Raw genomic sequence first — 18,286 nt, forward strand, 5'->3', positions numbered from 1 at the left:
CACCAAACTTCTGCAGTAGCCCAAATATGGTCTGTACTCACGAAACGAAGCATTTGGAAGTTTGGAAATAGTCCAGGAGTTTAGTATTATCAACACAAGCTGAATAGCTTCTCTGCTGCTAAAGCTGTGCCAACGTTACTTCCGTCATATGAGACAAGCCCGTAAAAGTCTTCAACAAACTTCCAGACGAGAGTGTTAAAAAAGTTTTCATTGAATTGTGATTAAGGCTTATATTTTCAAGGCAATACTTAAAAGATATTTCAAATCTTACCTACTATCAATTAGACAAGGATTTTCGTTATCAATACTGATGCTGAATTCACTTTTCATTGTGCATATTATGAGCTTCGTTTAGGACTCTTACATGCTTGTCTTAGATGACGGAAGTAACGTTGGCGCAGCTTTAGCAGCAGAGAAGCTATTCGGCTTGTGTTGATAATAATAAACTCCTGGACTATTTCCAAACTTCCAAATGCTTCGTTTCGTGAGTACAGACCATATTTGTGCTACTGCAGAAGTTTGGTGTCATGACATGTTATTTTTGTGGGGAAAGTTTGGAGACGGTGCCCAGTATCCATATGCGCTTGAGTCAAGCTAACCGGAATAAACATTGAATAACACGGCAACTCTGTTGATGTAAGTCTGCGGCAGAAAACACTTCGGGTGTAAAGGTGGATGGGTGTCACGGTTCAAATGGCATTAGGGTGATTCTACTCCGAACCATCGCTTTAAGAATAGAATGTTGAGAGAAAGTGACAGTTGAGATGGAACCCTGTATTGGCAGCACCTTTTCTGATTGTCTTTATGACAGTTAGTATTGTGATCTAAGGCAGAGGGCAGAATCAAGACAATTTCTTGTTTTTAGATCGCTGTTGTTAAAAAACTAAAAAGAATTGGCACATGTCCTTTGCACAGATTGGGGTCATACATGTGATCTTTCTAACAGTACTTGCAAAAGCCTGCAAGCCTGCTTAATTATTTTTTCTATGTATGTGGTGCAATCGCTGCCAATCAATGACCATTTTACAGCTACGGTATGATGCATGTGAAACAAACAACCATTTTGAAACATCCTTTTAATATACATACCGCAGAGTACACATGCAGTATTTCAGAGTAAACAGTGAAACTGACTCTTTTCAGGCTAACGGTGAAGATACAAATAATGAATGAGCGAGCCCATCTTAAAAGAGAATCTTCAATCAAACGGTGAGGAAATGGGCAAATGGGGTTAGTTGATCCCTGATGTTTTAGTGAAACAGGAGACCTCATATTCAACAATCCGCTGTGCACTTCCGTCAGAGGGATATACTAAGAAGCTGGTTCAGGAGTAAACCAGGTTAAATTAAGAGGTAAATCATCTAATAGAAGAGTCTGGAGTCAACTGTGATTTACCTCTTAACTTAACCTGGTTTACTCCTGAACCAGCTTCTTAGTATAGGTCCTCGTTCAGGTGGGGGAACAGGGGTGGTCTTCTTTATGGGTGGACACTCTCCGACTTCCTGTGACCTCCTAGTCACATAGTATCTGTGTCAATGATATCTGTTTGAAATGGCTGGAGATGAGGTATCATTTCCCCACTGGTGGTAGCCATAAAAATGTGCGAAATGATGAGGCGAGAAGCACCCAGAAGGCCTCCCTTAGTCAGTGATGTGTGTGACGATTGGAAAAGGTTATTGAGAAAGTTGTTTAAGATCCACTTTACGGGCCAGCCAGGAGGCAATAGCAGCTCAGAAAACTGCTGGGTTGATATTTACTTAAGATACAGGACTAACACCGCCAGCGCCAGGTCTTGCCAGGCACCCCCTGGAGACAGATCTGGGTCACTCTTCACACTCTACTGAGACACAGCTACAGCATAAAGCATACAGTGGGTGCTCACATGGGGTGTCGTACATGGGGGTTAAGTGTGACTGAGTCGCCAGGGCCCTGTGTATACAGTGAGGAGAATAAGTATTTGATCCCTTGCTGATTTTGTTGGTTTGCCCACTAATAAAGACATGATCAGTATTTAATGTTAATGATAATATGTATTCTAATATGGAGAGACAGAATATCAAAAAGAAAATGCAGAAATTAACTCTAAAGAATATATAATAATTGATTTATATTTAATTGAGGGAAATAAGTATTTGATCCCCTGCCAACCATTAAGGGTTCTGATCCCGCAGATCAAATGGCACTTCCAATCAACTTGTTATCTGAATTGAACACACCTGTTAATAGTAACCTACACAAAAGACACACATTGAATCTGCAGAATCAATCCATAGAATCAGTCAATCAATCAAACTAAACTCGCCAACATGGGGCAGACCAAAAAGCTGTCAAAGGATGTCAGGGAAAAGATTTTAGAACTCAACAATGCTGAAATGGGCTCCTGGATATTAAAGAGCAAACTGTTGGTGTATTTTTTCCCAATTTTAGGACATACAAAATGATCATCAATCATCAATCTTAGGCCTGTCTCTGGTTCCATACAAGATTTGACCTTGTGGGAATTTAATAACCAGAAAAAAGGAGATAAAGCACCTTAAAACTGTATGGGAGGAGCTAGGAAATGATCTCAAGGCAGCTGGGACCTCAATCACTAAGAAAACTATTGGAAACACTTGATACCACAGCGGATTAAAATCCTGCAGTGCATGTATGGTACCCCGGCCTCAGAAGGAACCTGTTCAGGCTCACCTGAGGTTTGCCAATGAACATCAAACTGGATTAGGATATGATTGGGAGGTACTGGAATCAGATGACACCAAAATCAATCTGTTTGGCATTAACACAACTCGATGTGTTTGGAGGAAGAGAAATGCTGCCCATGATACCAAGACCAACACCTTCTCCAACATCATAAATGAAAGTGGTAACATAATGTTTTGAGGTTGTTTGTCTGGCCAAGACACAGGACAACTTCACATTGTCAAGAAATGGATGGAGGGAGACATGTAAACGTACAATGCTGCATGCCAACCTCTTTCCCACCACCACTAGACTGAAGGTGGGTCATGGATTGGCGTCCCAATATGATAATAATCCATAACATACAGCCCAAGCAACGAAGGAGTAGCTCAAGCAGAAGCACATTAAGGTCATGAAGTGGCCTAGACAGTTTCCAAACATTAACCCTATAATAATCCTGTGAAGGGAACAGAAGCTCCCATTTGGCAAGCTGCAGTCATACAACTTAAGTGATTTAGAGATGATCTGGATAGAAAAGTGGACAAAAATCCTTTCTAATATATCCACAAACATTGTCATTAACTGAAAGACACATCTGACCTCTGTATGAGAAAACAAGGGCTTTGCCACCAAGTATTTTGTCTTCTTTGACTAGAGGGGTCAAATACTTATTTTCCTCAATGGAATACAAATCAATTAAAATATATTCTTCAAAGTTATTTTCTGGATTTTCTTTTTGATATTCTGTCTCTTTATATTAGAATACATTTTATCATTAATATTATAGAATGATCATGTCTTTATTAGTGGGCAAACCAACAAAATCAGCAAGGGATCAAATACTTATTCTCCTCACTGTATAGGGGGTCCACACAGTCTGATTTATGTAGATGTACATTGAGTCCACAATTTGCTACTATGCCCCTGGGTGCTCAGGAGGTGAAATACTCATATTGCCTCATGAATCCTCCTAACCTAATCGATAAGATTACCATCATAATTTTATGTGACATGACGGTAGCCTATATTGCAATATACAGTATTTTTATCACGTAGGCCTAATTTAATGTTGGATCTGTATGGAGCGCTAGCATCTGCTGGAGTCTAATTTGAAATGTACATGTCAGTATGTACCGTACAGTATAGACTAAGTCCCCTTGGCCAGTAAAGCTGATTCTGGATTCTGAATATTGAAACACAAGCGCTTGCAGCAAGAATTAATATTCAAGATGCAGCTATTTGTTCTGGTAATGATTACATTGATGATTACAAGTATGTTAAATGGCGAAATGCATATTTTTAGTCATTCCGCAGTCGTTCATTCAAAGAGGCCTCAGAAATCTTGCTCATTCTGCAAAATGTTGTGTTTTAAGGGACTCTGTTGCAACAATATAGCACGTGTCGTGAATATAGTCATAACTATTTCTTAAAAAAATAGGCCTACTTGGTTGCAATTTTGCACTATGAACACTTGACACATAACAACACTTATGTAAACACGGGAATAAAGTGTTAGCTAAAATACTGTATAATCTGAACAGACTAAATGGACTATTATAATGTTTTTATTGCTGGCCTGTGGTCTCATCAGAACCATAGAAAAGGTCTGGGCCTTACTGGCATTTTAAATAGTAGTAGGCTAATTTGCAGCTGCACGCTTTACCCCAAATGACTACAATCATGTTAATGTGATGAGACTTATGAGGAAATAATTGCTTCCACTGAGCCCAAAAGATGCCACATTACTACACACATGAAAGCCAACACTGAGATCCCCATTCATAGTCGAGTCTCTGTATTGGTCTTGGTCACATCTGCACCAACCCACTGCTGTATGTTACTGTAAGTGCATAGGGTTCGGAGGTGGTATTCAGGAAATGCCTATTCCATCGAATAAAGGCCTGCTGTATGTTAACACTTTCACATACAGTATATGGTACACTGTACTTTAGTGAGGTGAAAGTGAAAGCCCACCTCCCATTGTCATTGTGACAGCACTCCACAGCACACAGTGCTCACTGCACACAGCACATTTGCATTTATGCCTCACACACGTAAGGAGGCATCCCCCAATGGCACCCCAGGGAGCAAGGGCGGGACGGTACCATGCTCAGGGTACCTCAGTCATGGAGGAGGACGGGGGAGAGCACTGGTTAATTATTCCCCCCACCAACCTGGCGGGTCAGGAGTCGAACCGGCAACCATTGGGATACAAGTCTGACACCCTAACTGCATACCAATGACTGTCTTCTAGCATCCTATCCATAGTTGTCAAAAGCACAAGTTAAAAAAGAAACACAGCTGATTGGATCAAAATTGTGGTGAGTTCTTGTTAGGTTTTTAGTGTGTTTCAGTAACAACACAGTCTATCCACCCCATTAGCTAATGGAATAACTGGTGTAACATATGTGATATCATGTGCTAGTGTTGTACTTACACCATGCATTTACTTTTACTTTGTTTTGACACATCTAATCCTATCCACCATATGTCCACGTGTAGTGGACCATCACCCACTATCAAAGCTTGGCATTTGAATATGAGTCCCAAACTGCCACCTCATAAACATGTAGCCTACTTCAGCTTCATATAGACTTCGTGTTTAGGCCGGGACTACTCTGTGCAGGTAAACTTTCATTTGCAGTCTGCTTCATAACTCTGGGCATTGTGAAGTAGGCTACGTCATGCCAACAGCTTATAGCTAAAGAGGACAAAATGACTCCACCCAGCAAGCTCTATCGTGATGAAGCAGCATGCTCGCACCAATGACGATCTGTTAATAGTCCTGTTTGGCATGATGTACTGTAGCCTGGAATACAACAAAAGGTTGTGTCATCATTTACAGTGGGACTAGAAAAATCGTTTTAACATGCGAGATGGAATGTTGGTGGCATACAGTATCAGGGCCGCTGACAGCTTTAGCCAGGCCCAAGACAAAATCATCTAAATGGGCCCCCGACCCAAAACATATAATGTAATGAAGACCCAATTATGGGCCCCCTTTCTCCCTGAGCCCGGGACAACCCCTTTGTCCCCCGCTGTCCGCCTCCCTGTACAGTATCACTGCAGCATTCAGTAGGTGGGCATATGAAATAATTCACTGTGAAATCTTATCTGAGAGAACATTTCCATCAGCTTGCTTACAGTACACATAAAGAGGTTTGCAAGAAATTGTCACAGCAGGGATAATTGGTTTATTATATTGCATGTTCTTCTATTTAGGTCAACGCTGACCGGCATGCAGCGGATTATTATCTACAGTGTATTTCTCTCAATGGGAGGTATGATGAAGGAGGGAAATACACTTTGTTGAACCAATTCCGAATAATGATCTCAAGTTCCTTGACTTTGCCAAAACAACTTTGACCACACATACAGTACAGCACATAATATGACTTCAGGTCAGCAGAAACATGTAGGCCTACAAGTATGAAAACAGCTTAATTGGTTAAACTGTTGCGGTGGAGTTTGTCAAGAGGGTAGTTACCATGCAGAGGATCATTTTGCAAAAATATGTAAAATATTGCATGGCATTTGTGCAATGTCATGAATGATGTAGCCTGCTGGAATGAAGGGGTTCAGAAGGGGGTGATGGAGAAGGGTAAGTGAACAGGATATTAATGAGCTAAAGATGTGTTGGACGGGTTGATGTCACAGCACTGAATATATAATATAATGGGCTATAAGCAACTGTGAGCCCACTCACACGCAGCTTACAATGTAAAATAACGTTCACATCTCGATAACAGACATGATAATAGATGGCATTTGGTTCTAACTTGGTGTCCTATTTGGCTAGATGTGACAATGTGTAGTGGAAGGCACGCACAACCAACAGGAAAGCATCAGCAAGTGCCAAATCAAAAATGGCGTATGTAGAGATGGGTTAAGGATCTGCACTGCTTGCAAAAGACTTCATTTATTAGGAGCAATGTTACTACCAATAAATTAAGTTTCTTGCAAGCAGAGTACATATCCTTCCCCCCTGCTAGATGTGACAACACCTCGAATATGCTGTCTTTAAATGATTATCAAAAAACTAATAGGCTATGCAATATTTTACATTTTATAATAATACACACTATAAAATTAATACATATCAATAATGTTGTGATGTCAAAATCATTGATTCTCCATTATAGCTTCTTCTGGCATGATCTGAGTGCTTGAGGTCACATGTATTATGATATAGTAATACTGTATAATGGTATTGAGTTGTCTACCTTGTCACCAAACTCTGGAGTCAAGAGTCGATGGGTTCCCGGGCCTTGGACATGGCTGTCCTAAAGGTGCACTATGTAATATGATGGCCAGAGTAGGTAATGCAACTACAATTCTGCTCATTGAAACTGTGCTATCTACTGCCAAATTTGATCTTTTCATGAATATTCACTGAATATTCACTGAATAATAAACTCATATTTTAGTACGACCAAAGCACAGTACGTTTTGCAGCTAAAAATGTCTATGTCTGGAAATGTAAAATGGTGGACAATGGAAAAGAGCCCCCTTTTCATGTATGAAAAGTGCAATTTTCCCAGCCATAATGAATTTGATTGTGGTGGTAATGAAAAGGGCACCATTTGTGGGATTTGTGGGTAGCATAAATTCTGGAAATAAACTACAAAAAATCTTACACAGTGCACCTTTAAGAAAAGTGGGGCTGATGTTTTCCCTTCAGCGATTGGTGGGGGGGTGGATTCAGAAGGAATGGAAAATGAATTTATCCACAAAGGGCAGCTAAAAGATAAAACTAAATTCACTTTTGGGCAGTTTAATGGTAACTCTGACTAGATACTTCAGACATTACAAATGACAGTGAGGTACACCATGTGTTTCGTTGCTATTTGATAGCTAGCCATTGAAAACGATTGCAGCATATGAAATGTGGAATTTATATGAAGCCTATTGCTTGTGATGGATGAACAAATGGATAAATGGACATTTTCATTCTTGCTCACTTGGTGTAAGGTGAATTCAAAGTGAGCGACAGCTATCAAAAGAAACACATTGCAGCAGTGCTGTCAGTTAAGGCCGCCGTTCAGAAGGTCATGCCACATCTGTTCAGGTCGATAATATACCATGTCATGCAGCACCCTTTCAGCCCCTTTGTTATGCTAAGGAAACTGTCTCATCAAAATGTACAAGTCAGTGTAAGGAGACACATTTTTTTAAAGTGTTGTAGCTCCAGACATACGAAACAAGTGCTACACCTAGCCCAGATGAACTTGGTTATTTACTGAACCCTCATTCTGATCAGTGGGATGATGTCTAATTGTACGGACGTCGGTGGATAGCATCTTAATAGTTTAGACGTTAAAATATGGATGTATTCCGAGAAGCTGTTGCAACGGAGCAGGAGGATTCTGGCTGCGGCCGTTTGGAGTCTTTTATCTCTGCCAGTCCAGGGGCTCACGTCTGGTGCACATCTCCTGGGGATGCCCGTTGCCCACCTCCAACTTTGAAACCCTGGCCCAAACGCATCCAGCGCTGCTCGCTCATTAGACTCCAAATGGAAGAGAGAAACAAAAGTGCCAGACAGTCAGGGCAGGCACACACGCACATACCCTCTCTTTCACCCACACACGCCCTCTCATTCACCCTCTTGGCTGGTCTCTTTCGCTCACTATCACTCACACACACTTACAACCATTCTTTCAACCTCTCTCTCTTTCTCTCTCTCTCTCTCTCCCTCTGTCTCTCTCTTTCTGTCTTATCGCCCCTCCTCCCCCCCCCCTCTCTCTCCCTCTGCCGCTCTCTTTCTCTTTCTGCCCCTCCCCCCCCTCCTCTGTCTCTCTCTCTCTCCCCCCTCTCGCTCTCCCTCTGCCTCTCTCTCTTTCTAGCCCTTCTCTCTCTCTCTCTCTCTCTCTCTCTCTCTCTCTCTCTCTCTCTCTCTCTCTCTCTCTCTCTCTCTGTCTCTCTCTCTCTTTCTCTCCCCCCTCCCCTCTGCCCCCACCCCCCCTCTCTCCTCTGTTCAGTGAGTGTCTCCTTATGACCCGCGTGCCAACCAAGAGCCAGAAGGGCCTTGAACTGCAGTGCAGGCTCAGGCTGGTAGCTCAGCTCATCCAAAAAGCTTTCTGCTGGGGCTCATTTCTTTGGGACATATGCCACGTTCAGTATCTCAGTCTCTCCAAGCAGTGCAAACCACCCTGCTCATTTATTCAGCAACCCAATGAAAGAGTCATGAGCCCCCAATACTGAGACTGCCACAGCTAAAAGCATGCATCTGTCATTATACCATCCTGTAGCAGGCATCTGTCATTATACTGGCCTGATTGTGAAGTGTTTTTCTCCCCAACAAAATGCCTCTCCCTCCTGTGATGTATCTGTGTTTCTCTCTCTCTCTCTCTCTCTCTCTCTCTCTCTCTCTCTCTCTCTCTCTCTCTCTCTCTCTCTCTCTCTCTCTCTCTCTCTCGTGTGTCATAGTAGCCGTGTGTGTGTGTGTGTGTGTGTGTGTGTGTGTGTGTGTGTGTGTGTGTGTGTGTGTGTGTGTGTGTGTGTGTGCCAAGGCAAGTGTATGTGTGTGTGTGTGTGTGTGTGTGTTTTCTGCAGGATGGCCATGCCATCTATTTTTGTGGCCCTCCGATGGCCATGTGGCAGATGCAATCCCATTGTTATTTGACAGTTCACATCAGGGTAAATATGGGGCCATGCGGCAGAGAAAGAGAGAGAGAGAGAGAGAGAGAGAGAGAGCGAGAGAGAGAGCGAGAGAGAGGGTGTGTGTGTTTTCTGCAGGATGGCCATGCCATCTATTTTTGTGGCCCTCCGATGGCCATGTGGCAGATGCAATCCCATTGTTATTTGACAGTTCACATCAGGGTAAATATGGGGCCATGCGGCAGAGAGAGAGAGAGAGAGAGAGAGAGAGCAGCTACACCCCCTTCCATTACTGCCTTTCTATTTCTAGCTTCGCTTGCCCAGCTACGGTAGGTAGGTGTGGACCTGAATATGTCACGCTAAAATAATTGAGAGGACAATTGTTTCACCTTGGAGTAGATTACCACACTCAAAATTATTTGGCTTTGGCTCACTCGGCCTCAAGGACGGGACGCCGTGCCGCGCGGCGCCGGGCGGATGAGATGAGATGGGGCAGCCCTGGCAGGGGCCGTGGCTGATATATGGCGTGATTCAGTGAACACACAGGCCGGCGAGGCTGCTCCATTTGTCAACAGTGGTTCTCACCCCTCTGTGCCGCTCCGCTCCGCTGCGAGGCGTTTTGGATGCGTGTGTACTGCTGGCAACATCCACGGGCACGGCACCTGCATGGGCCCTGAACAGAACAGAGTTGGACTGATGGAGAAATAGGGCCCAGGCACTTTTGGCCTAAAGGGCCCCTCATAAATAGCAGAACCGATGGGCCCTGCACCCTCGTGGGCCCTTATTTTTTTACAATTCTGAAAACAGGGGCCCACGAGGGTGCAGGGCCCACTGGGAAATGCCGGCTACAGTATGCCAGATGGCCAGTCCAGCCCTGGCCCTGAACTGCTGATGGCATACAGAAGAGTAATTGGGAGGGATGCCCTATGGACTGCTGCCTGCTTGGGCAAATCATGCTGCTCAACTGTTTTTTTTTTCTTTTTCATCCTAAATCAAAATTGAAACGTCTCATAATGTCAGTCTTTACATCGTATTACATCGCAACATGCCGAATATCAGGGGGGAAAATAATACACACATACATACAAATATATAAACTTTATTACAGGCTCAGGGCCCACATAGGGCCCAAATAATACAAAAGCTACTGAAAATACATGTGAATGTACTATTCACCATGATGTTATAACAACTGTGTTGTTCTCGACAAACAATCATTCAGATGAACTATGTTAGCTTCTTTGTCCTAGTAGCTTGCTTAGATTGGTTAGCCTATTCAAACTGTAAAAGACTTAATATTGATTTTGTGGGGATTCTTTTCCTTTTTTACAATCCTTGTGCTATTATGAGTTCAGAGGGCAGTGGATATTTCCCAAGTTAGACTATTATCAGATATATTATTTCTCTTAGATGATGTTGAATAAACAGTATTAATATTGAGTGGTATCGATGCCAGCCTTAAACTTAGAACTCAACAAACCTCATAAAACAATTCAGGGGTGCATTTCTCAAAAGTGAAGTTGTTAGCCTGATAGCAACTTCAGTAGTTGCCAATGGGAAATGCATTGAAAACAACAAAGTAGCTAATGGAGTAAGCAACTTTGGTTTTGAGAAATGAACCAGTGTTGTGGGAAAAAAGAGAAAAAGGACTTGTCTTCTTGTGTTTTCCATCATATTTTGTACTACAGCATTTTTTTCTCCCAATTTCGCTTTGTTGTGTGTTTCCCGGTGACAGAGAGTGGCAGAACGCAGCCTATCATATTTACTGTACACATCATAGTAATGAGGGCTGAGCATCTCAAATTTAAATAGCTGTGGCATTCTTAGGATAAATGGCAGGGAAAGAACTAGGACACAAGTAGCGCTTTAATTTGTATCCCGGTATATTTCACAACAAGCAGGAGCTTGAGCATTTTCCCCTTCAATCAGGAGTCATAACAATTGCACAGCTTCAGTGGGCTTTCAATCGCTTAGAGAGAAGTCGAAGAGAGTAGAGCGAGCGAGAGAGACAGAGACAGTAAATCCTTTTTTTTTCTTAAAAAATATTCATGACAGAGAAGCTCTCGGGATGCCTCACTTGTCACGTAATATAATGCTAAATATCGTATTGCATTCAGCTCTGAGTATTCAGCTCTGCCTTGAATAGAGGGAGACTATTTTGGGTGCCTGATAGCAGACTGATTGGCACGCCCTCTTTTCCTCCACAAAAAAAGTCTTTGTATTATTGAAAATCAAAGTTTCCAGTCGGTCGGTTGTGTTTTTCAAGCATTTTGATGGTTTTGTATTTTTCATATAAATAAATCATGGCATAACTCAAGACGAAAGACTAATTAGAATCAAACAGAAAACATGATTCTGCTGTCATATTAAGCAATCCCCAATCGCTCTCAGACTTACACATTACACACAAAGCTTTTGTTTTGACTGATCTAGTTCAGTGATGCCTTGGGAAATATGTGGCGGAAAAATGGTAAGCCAAACTTTGTTTCCTATTTTCTAATTATTTTGTCTAACTTTTGAAACCTTCACATATTTACTGCATACATTTTATCACTAAACATGATTGAAACTGGTGTTGTTTAGCATTGCGTTAGCATTTATGTGTAACTAGGAATGAATGATATCTGATTGAGGTTTTTACCTCACCAAAACACACACATGCATGCACGCACACACACACCACAACAACAACAACAAAAACAACAACAACAAAAACAACAACAACAACAACGACAACAACAACAAGTCCTTACTGAATGGCAATGCTCCTCTGTGTTAGTGCAGAGTAGACTATGTTACTGTCATCAAGCTCAAGCACACATTAGTTTCCAAACTTGTTGAGCTGTGATTACCAGTGCAGCCAACCACCAGAGATATGACAGCTGATTTGGTGTGATTGCAATAGTGGTGAAGTGAGACTTAACAGCATTTGACCAGACTTAAGAAGTGTTGTCAATGATGCACAATGATCCTTCAATTTTTATTGAGGGGAACAATTTTTAGAAGCAATACAAAATCTTTTTTTAACCCAGTAATGGTCTACTATGATGCCATGATAGAACTAGAAGTACTCACAAACCTCTGCCAAGACCATGGGGTCACTGACATGCATGTCAGCATGTGAGTCCACCAGTTTCATATAGAGCAGCTTACATGGAGTTAAATACGTTCTATGAAGTTGAAGTGCATTTGTTGATGGTTGGGGTTAAGTAATACCACCTGTATTTTCCCAAACTTCATCCCCAGTCAAACTCTGTCCTCTACTTTGGTGTTGTTCAATAACATAAAAATTTGGTCACAAAAAAAACATATACACGCTGTGGAATCCTAAGCCTATAATGTAACTTACAATATTATTTGTTTGGTAGTAAACACTAGCTTCATTTGTCAACTCAGAATTTCATATTTTTCCACATTTTGGATCACCAGATCCGGAATCCACATCCGATCATCACTAAACTTTGCTGTTTGATAAAACATTTGACAGTATGAGTGTATGCATTTACATGTAAGATGTGTCTAATAAGGGATACTAGATAGCAATAGCAATAGCATACTGCTACACTAGCATACATTTTCGATATGCCCACTGAACCAGCACAACACATATGTTCGCACAACATTTGTTAACGTGCTCCCGGTGGCCACGAGAGCATAAAATCGACTACCAAGGGAGACCCTTTAAAGAGTGGTGATCGATGGCATCGCGCGTCTCACTGTTGGCCAAGCTTGAGTCAGCACACAGGAAGTCGTAAGTCATCTTGAGTCAAGCGGGTGCACTGCATTCCACTCCTTTTCATAATAGATTTGAATAAACTGACCTTACAGAAATTTACAACTGTGAGCTTGTGCAGGTTGTGACGCACGTGTTGGGGGGAAATGGGGGGGACAGGGGGTTGAGACGGGAGAGATGAAATAGGCCTACTCTAGTACCCCACGCGCTCCCTCTTTCAGACATATTACTGACATTTGTTCCCTACTGTAGGTTTTAGTCCCCAGTCAGATCATGCTGTGGTGCAGTGTGGTGTACAAAGCTAATCCACAGCTATTCTTTCTTTCTATTCTTTCTTTCCTGGGACTCAACAAAGCAGAATGCCCCCCAGTCTCTTACATTTCCCCGATGCAGTGTATATGAGCTAAAATGAGAAAAAAAGATGTGTAAAAATGGAAGGATTGCTCTAAAGAGTGAAAAGGGGCCCCATCGTGGCATAAACGGTAGGGCATAGCACTGTTATGCTGGGGTACCGAGTTCGATTCCGGCCCGACGTCTTTTCCCAGTCCTCCCCCAATCTCTCTCCCACTTGCTTTCTGTCCCACTCTTCACTGTCCAGTCTAAATAAAATTGAAAAAAATATATATATATAAATAAACAAGTTAAATAAAAAAAGCTAAAAGGGATGCACATGCAGGCCCATGCAGCCAAAAATAAAACAGTGCAGTCAGCCAGGTGCATTACGCCCACGTAGCATATGGCCAAGGAAGAACTCCTGGAGAGCTGTTCTATACACAGTGTGAGAGCACATTGTCCGTACCAAACCCTAACCCTAACCCTAATTTTAAACCTAAAACCTAATGACACAGTGAGAACATAATGTTACAAAGTTAGCTATACATGACTTGAATATAGGCCTTCTGGTAGCATGTGAAATGATTGGACACCAAACAGCACATGGATACCATTTATCTTTTTATCATACCATTTATCTTACCATTTATCATTATCTTTGGTCAATACAAGAAGCACAAAATTCGAGGACAATAATCCTGAGTTTGGACACGTTACAATGTTTGCGCGTAGATTATTAATGGTTCAGTTACTGTGTACCAGTGCACTGTACAACAATACAGCACATCTTTAGACTCATTGCTACTGAGGAGTTGTCTGCATTTTAGGATCACACAGCAGTAACCACCACAGTATATGCCTTTCTAACGGTGTTCTCAAGCAGAATTTCAAGTAGTTTTCTTGGAGCCATTGATCTGTTGTATAAACAGTAAATTATGCTGTGTTAATTCAGCACTTCAACACTTGAATATAATACTCTTCTACTCTCCAAGTGCCCAATTAACACTGCTCAAAATGTACTGTGTACTTGCTCATTAGTACGATGCTCACGGAATGTCCTGGTTCTCCAGTGCGGAGGTGGTCTTGGGAATGTAGCTCCAGGCGGCCCAGTGTGCATACAGTATGTGTGGCATGTTAATACTGTCATGGTTCACATGTTACAGATAAGCAGTGCTTCTCCAGCAGACAACACTGTCATGGGGAAGAGCTGTAATATATGTCTGTCTGTCTCTTTCTGGGGATCATCATAAATAAGCCTTTGGTGTTAGAAATTAATGTTATATTCACAAAAGTAAAGTGTATTTTAACAGCACAGAAGGGTAACCACAGAGGAAATCAGGAGATTAAATCACATTTCATCTTCAACACCCAAACAATGAAGAGCCTGAAACAAAAGAATCCATCAGTAAGAGTCAGAGATGACTAAAACAATGCTAATTCTGTTAAAGAAAAAAAAAGGGATTTCTTCTTGTTGCCATATCTTGGAAGTAGTTCTATACTTTGAACATCACTTAGCCTAATTCTTCTTCACCTTCACACATACACATTGTTCTTGGAACTGCACAAAGGAACTTGAGTGTATCTGTCAGAAACAGACACACCTGGTGATATGTGTCTGAGTAACACACATATGTTAATTAGTCACAAACACTCACTCACAAGACAGAGTCATCTGGCTTCATGATCGCAAGGGCTGATCTTTTAACCAGATTACTATTTGCCTAAAGTGAAAATATCCCAGTAAGTGCCTAAACCTGCTGTCTGAGACACTCCCATTGACTGGAGCAACTAAGTCATATCATTGACATAAGTGAAGTAGAACCATACTGTTGAGAGGCTCTAAGGATTTTTTAAAATGCATTTTTAAAACATTTAGCCTATGTGCTATTATTACATATTAAAATATATAGGCTACCAGAGATGGGACCAAGTCACTAATTTGCAAGTCGCAAGTAAGTCTCAAGTCCTTCCAATCAAGTCAGAGTCAAGTCACAAGTTAGGACACATTTGACCAAGTCAAGTCCAAGTTCAAGTCGTGCCAAAGCCAAGTTAAGTCCTTAACAAGTCACCTTGGATTCTATGTGCAATATTGACAATTACCTTTGGTCATAAATTCATTACCTCTCCACACTGCTTTGCATGTCCCCCTTCGCCAGTCATGTCCCTTACGAAAATCCACCATGGTATACCATGATTTCAGTTTTTTGAGCATGGTTCGGCATTGTTTTTTTGGTTTGACTAGGTTTAACTATAAACTGAACCATGTTTTTACTCTGAAAACTAACCATGGTTTTACCACGGTTTAAGTTATTCATTAAGTTACACTTAACTGTTGTTTTATCCAACGCACATATTGGTGACAGTCCTTGGAGCAATGTGGGGTTAGGTGCCTTGCTCAAGGGCACTTCAGTCATGGATGGAGGTGTAGGGAGAGGTGGGTCTGAGGGTGGAATTCAAACCTGCAACTCTGTGATCTTCAGTCCAACTCCCTAACCATTACACCATGGCTGCAGACAAGCTTTCATGTTTTTTTGGGTGACCATGCAACCCACAATTGAACATGGTTTTTTTAAAGCATGGTTTGTGACTATGGTTAAAGGTAAATAATTTAGTTTTTCTTTCTTTCGTGCATTTTTTCACACACAAATGCAAAAATATATATATATATATTCATTGACTTGGAGCACTATTGCAAGTCATTGCAAGCTAAAACTGTCAAGTCGAGTCAAGTCTCGAGTCAATAGCGTACAAGTCGAGTCCAGTCACAAGTCATTCCTAATATTGGCAAGTCAAATCTCAAGTCGAGTCATTTGTGACTCAAGTCACAAGTCAGTCCGAGTCACAAGTCACAAGTCCACATCTCTGTAGGCTACTATTATTTTCTGTTTTTCCTCTTCTTGGGGTTTGTGTTGGTATGGACAATGCAAATACTTTGTCCAATAATGCACACTGTATCAACAGTGGCACGCTGTAATAGTCATTGAAAGGTTAATTACCATAGTACTACTCTACTATGACATGACAGAGGGCCTTAAGTAATACACTATGACTCGGCCATTGCCATTCTGGTAACCGCAGATTTATAACGCTGTGTTTTAACGTGTACATTAGATAACACTCTTTTGCACTTAAAGGACAACTCCGACCATTGTTTTGTTCACTGTATCCTTGACCTATCAGTGGCCTATAAATTCATAATTTTATGGTTCAGCCCTTTTGTTCAGTTGGGCAAGATTTAGGAAAGGGCTGAACAGTAAAATGACACATCTTCAGGTACTGACAAGTTAAGGGTAGAGGGAGCAAAATAACTGCTTGTTGAAACTGGCCAGCATTTCTTTCTATGATATAAATATATTTGTACAGTTACTCAGAAAGGCAATGTGAATATTGACCCACAAACCATTAGACTGTACTGAGGTAACAGACATGTATTCGAAGAATGACCTATACCAACCTTGAAGTCTAATAACTGTTACTGTGTCAGTGAGGGGATATGCTACATGGTAAAGATTATTTGCAGCTATTAACATCTCTCTGTGTGTCCCTATTCACTTTCTCTGTGTTTATACGTTGTATATTCTCTGGTGTACAGGCTCTAATGTGACAAATAACCATACCTCAGATTTCTGAACTGTAATGAATTTCCCCATAACACAAGAGGGACTACTGCATAATTAATTGGGTGAGCAGTAGAGAGTAAACCTCTGTGTTTCCCTGGCTGATTAGTTGTTCTTGTTTTTCTCTCAAAAGTGTTTTTTTTAAATGCTCCCAAAATAACACTGATATTAAACATGTATGTGACTAGCATGGTAACAGACTGAGAACTAAATGTATTAGGGCTCATTGACCTCAATAGGGACTGAACAATAATAGAGTCACAGACATTTTGAACATAGTGTTATTTCTTCTGATCTTAGCCCTCAGATTTCAAATAACATTTTTAAGAATCCCTTTGATGTTTCTGTTGTTTTTTCCCGTGAGGAGTACCAGTAGATGTTTTTGGCACTGTATCACCATCTAAACCAGTAGTGAGAGCACAGTGAGATTACCAACAATACTAAAAAAAAGAAGAAAAAAAAATGAAATAAATAAAATGAGGTTGATTTAAAAAAGAAGACAAGTAAAGACAAAAGCTATATTTACCTCTATTTATTTTTATACATATTTTGGACCAAAAATGCTGAGAAAGAATAAAATAAAATATCAAAATAGCATGAAATCCACATGAATCATGAAGTTTGGACCTATAAAAATCCCTTGAGGATTGCATTCATGCTCCTTATCAGGACCATTCATTGAAGCTAGTGACTGGCATCAATAACCATTCCGCAGTCAGTCCACTGGGAAACACACCATTGTTGGAAGGAATGGGCTGTCCATCGTATGTGATGTATGCCGTTTAAGTTGTTATGGGAATATTACCTAGCTCCGGAAAGGGACTGCCTAATTTCTCCAGGGACCAGAGGAAGTTATCAGGCCATCATCCAAAAGGAAATCATTGGCAGCAGCAGTCTCTGCTCTGGCTGAACCACTCTCCTGCGATTTCTTTTCTATTTCTGTATTTATTTATTTATTTTTGGAAACAACATAACCATTGATGTACGATCTGATTCCATTAGTGGATGGTTGTCAGTACAGTACATGCACCGCTGAAATTACCAGAACGACCTATGCTAATTCTCTCTCCTTACCCTGTTTTTAAATTGCATTAATTTCAATTTTGTTCAATCTGTGGGGGCAAATGAACTACTACTGCACCAGATAGGCAGTGCATGGTGTTCATCATCCACATCAATATGGGCCACAGCTTTACGCGTTGGAGGGTTGTGTGTGCCACCACTGCATCAAGGTAAGCCAGTCTACTTTCTCACGTGATCATGTCTCTATCAGGTCATTGGAAGTGAAGTGTATGATTATGTGATAACCACCTGGTTCCTGATGGTT

Source organism: Engraulis encrasicolus, chromosome 4 (assembly GCF_034702125.1).
Source record: "Engraulis encrasicolus isolate BLACKSEA-1 chromosome 4, IST_EnEncr_1.0, whole genome shotgun sequence".
Classification (NCBI taxonomy): Eukaryota; Metazoa; Chordata; class Actinopteri; order Clupeiformes; family Engraulidae; genus Engraulis; species Engraulis encrasicolus.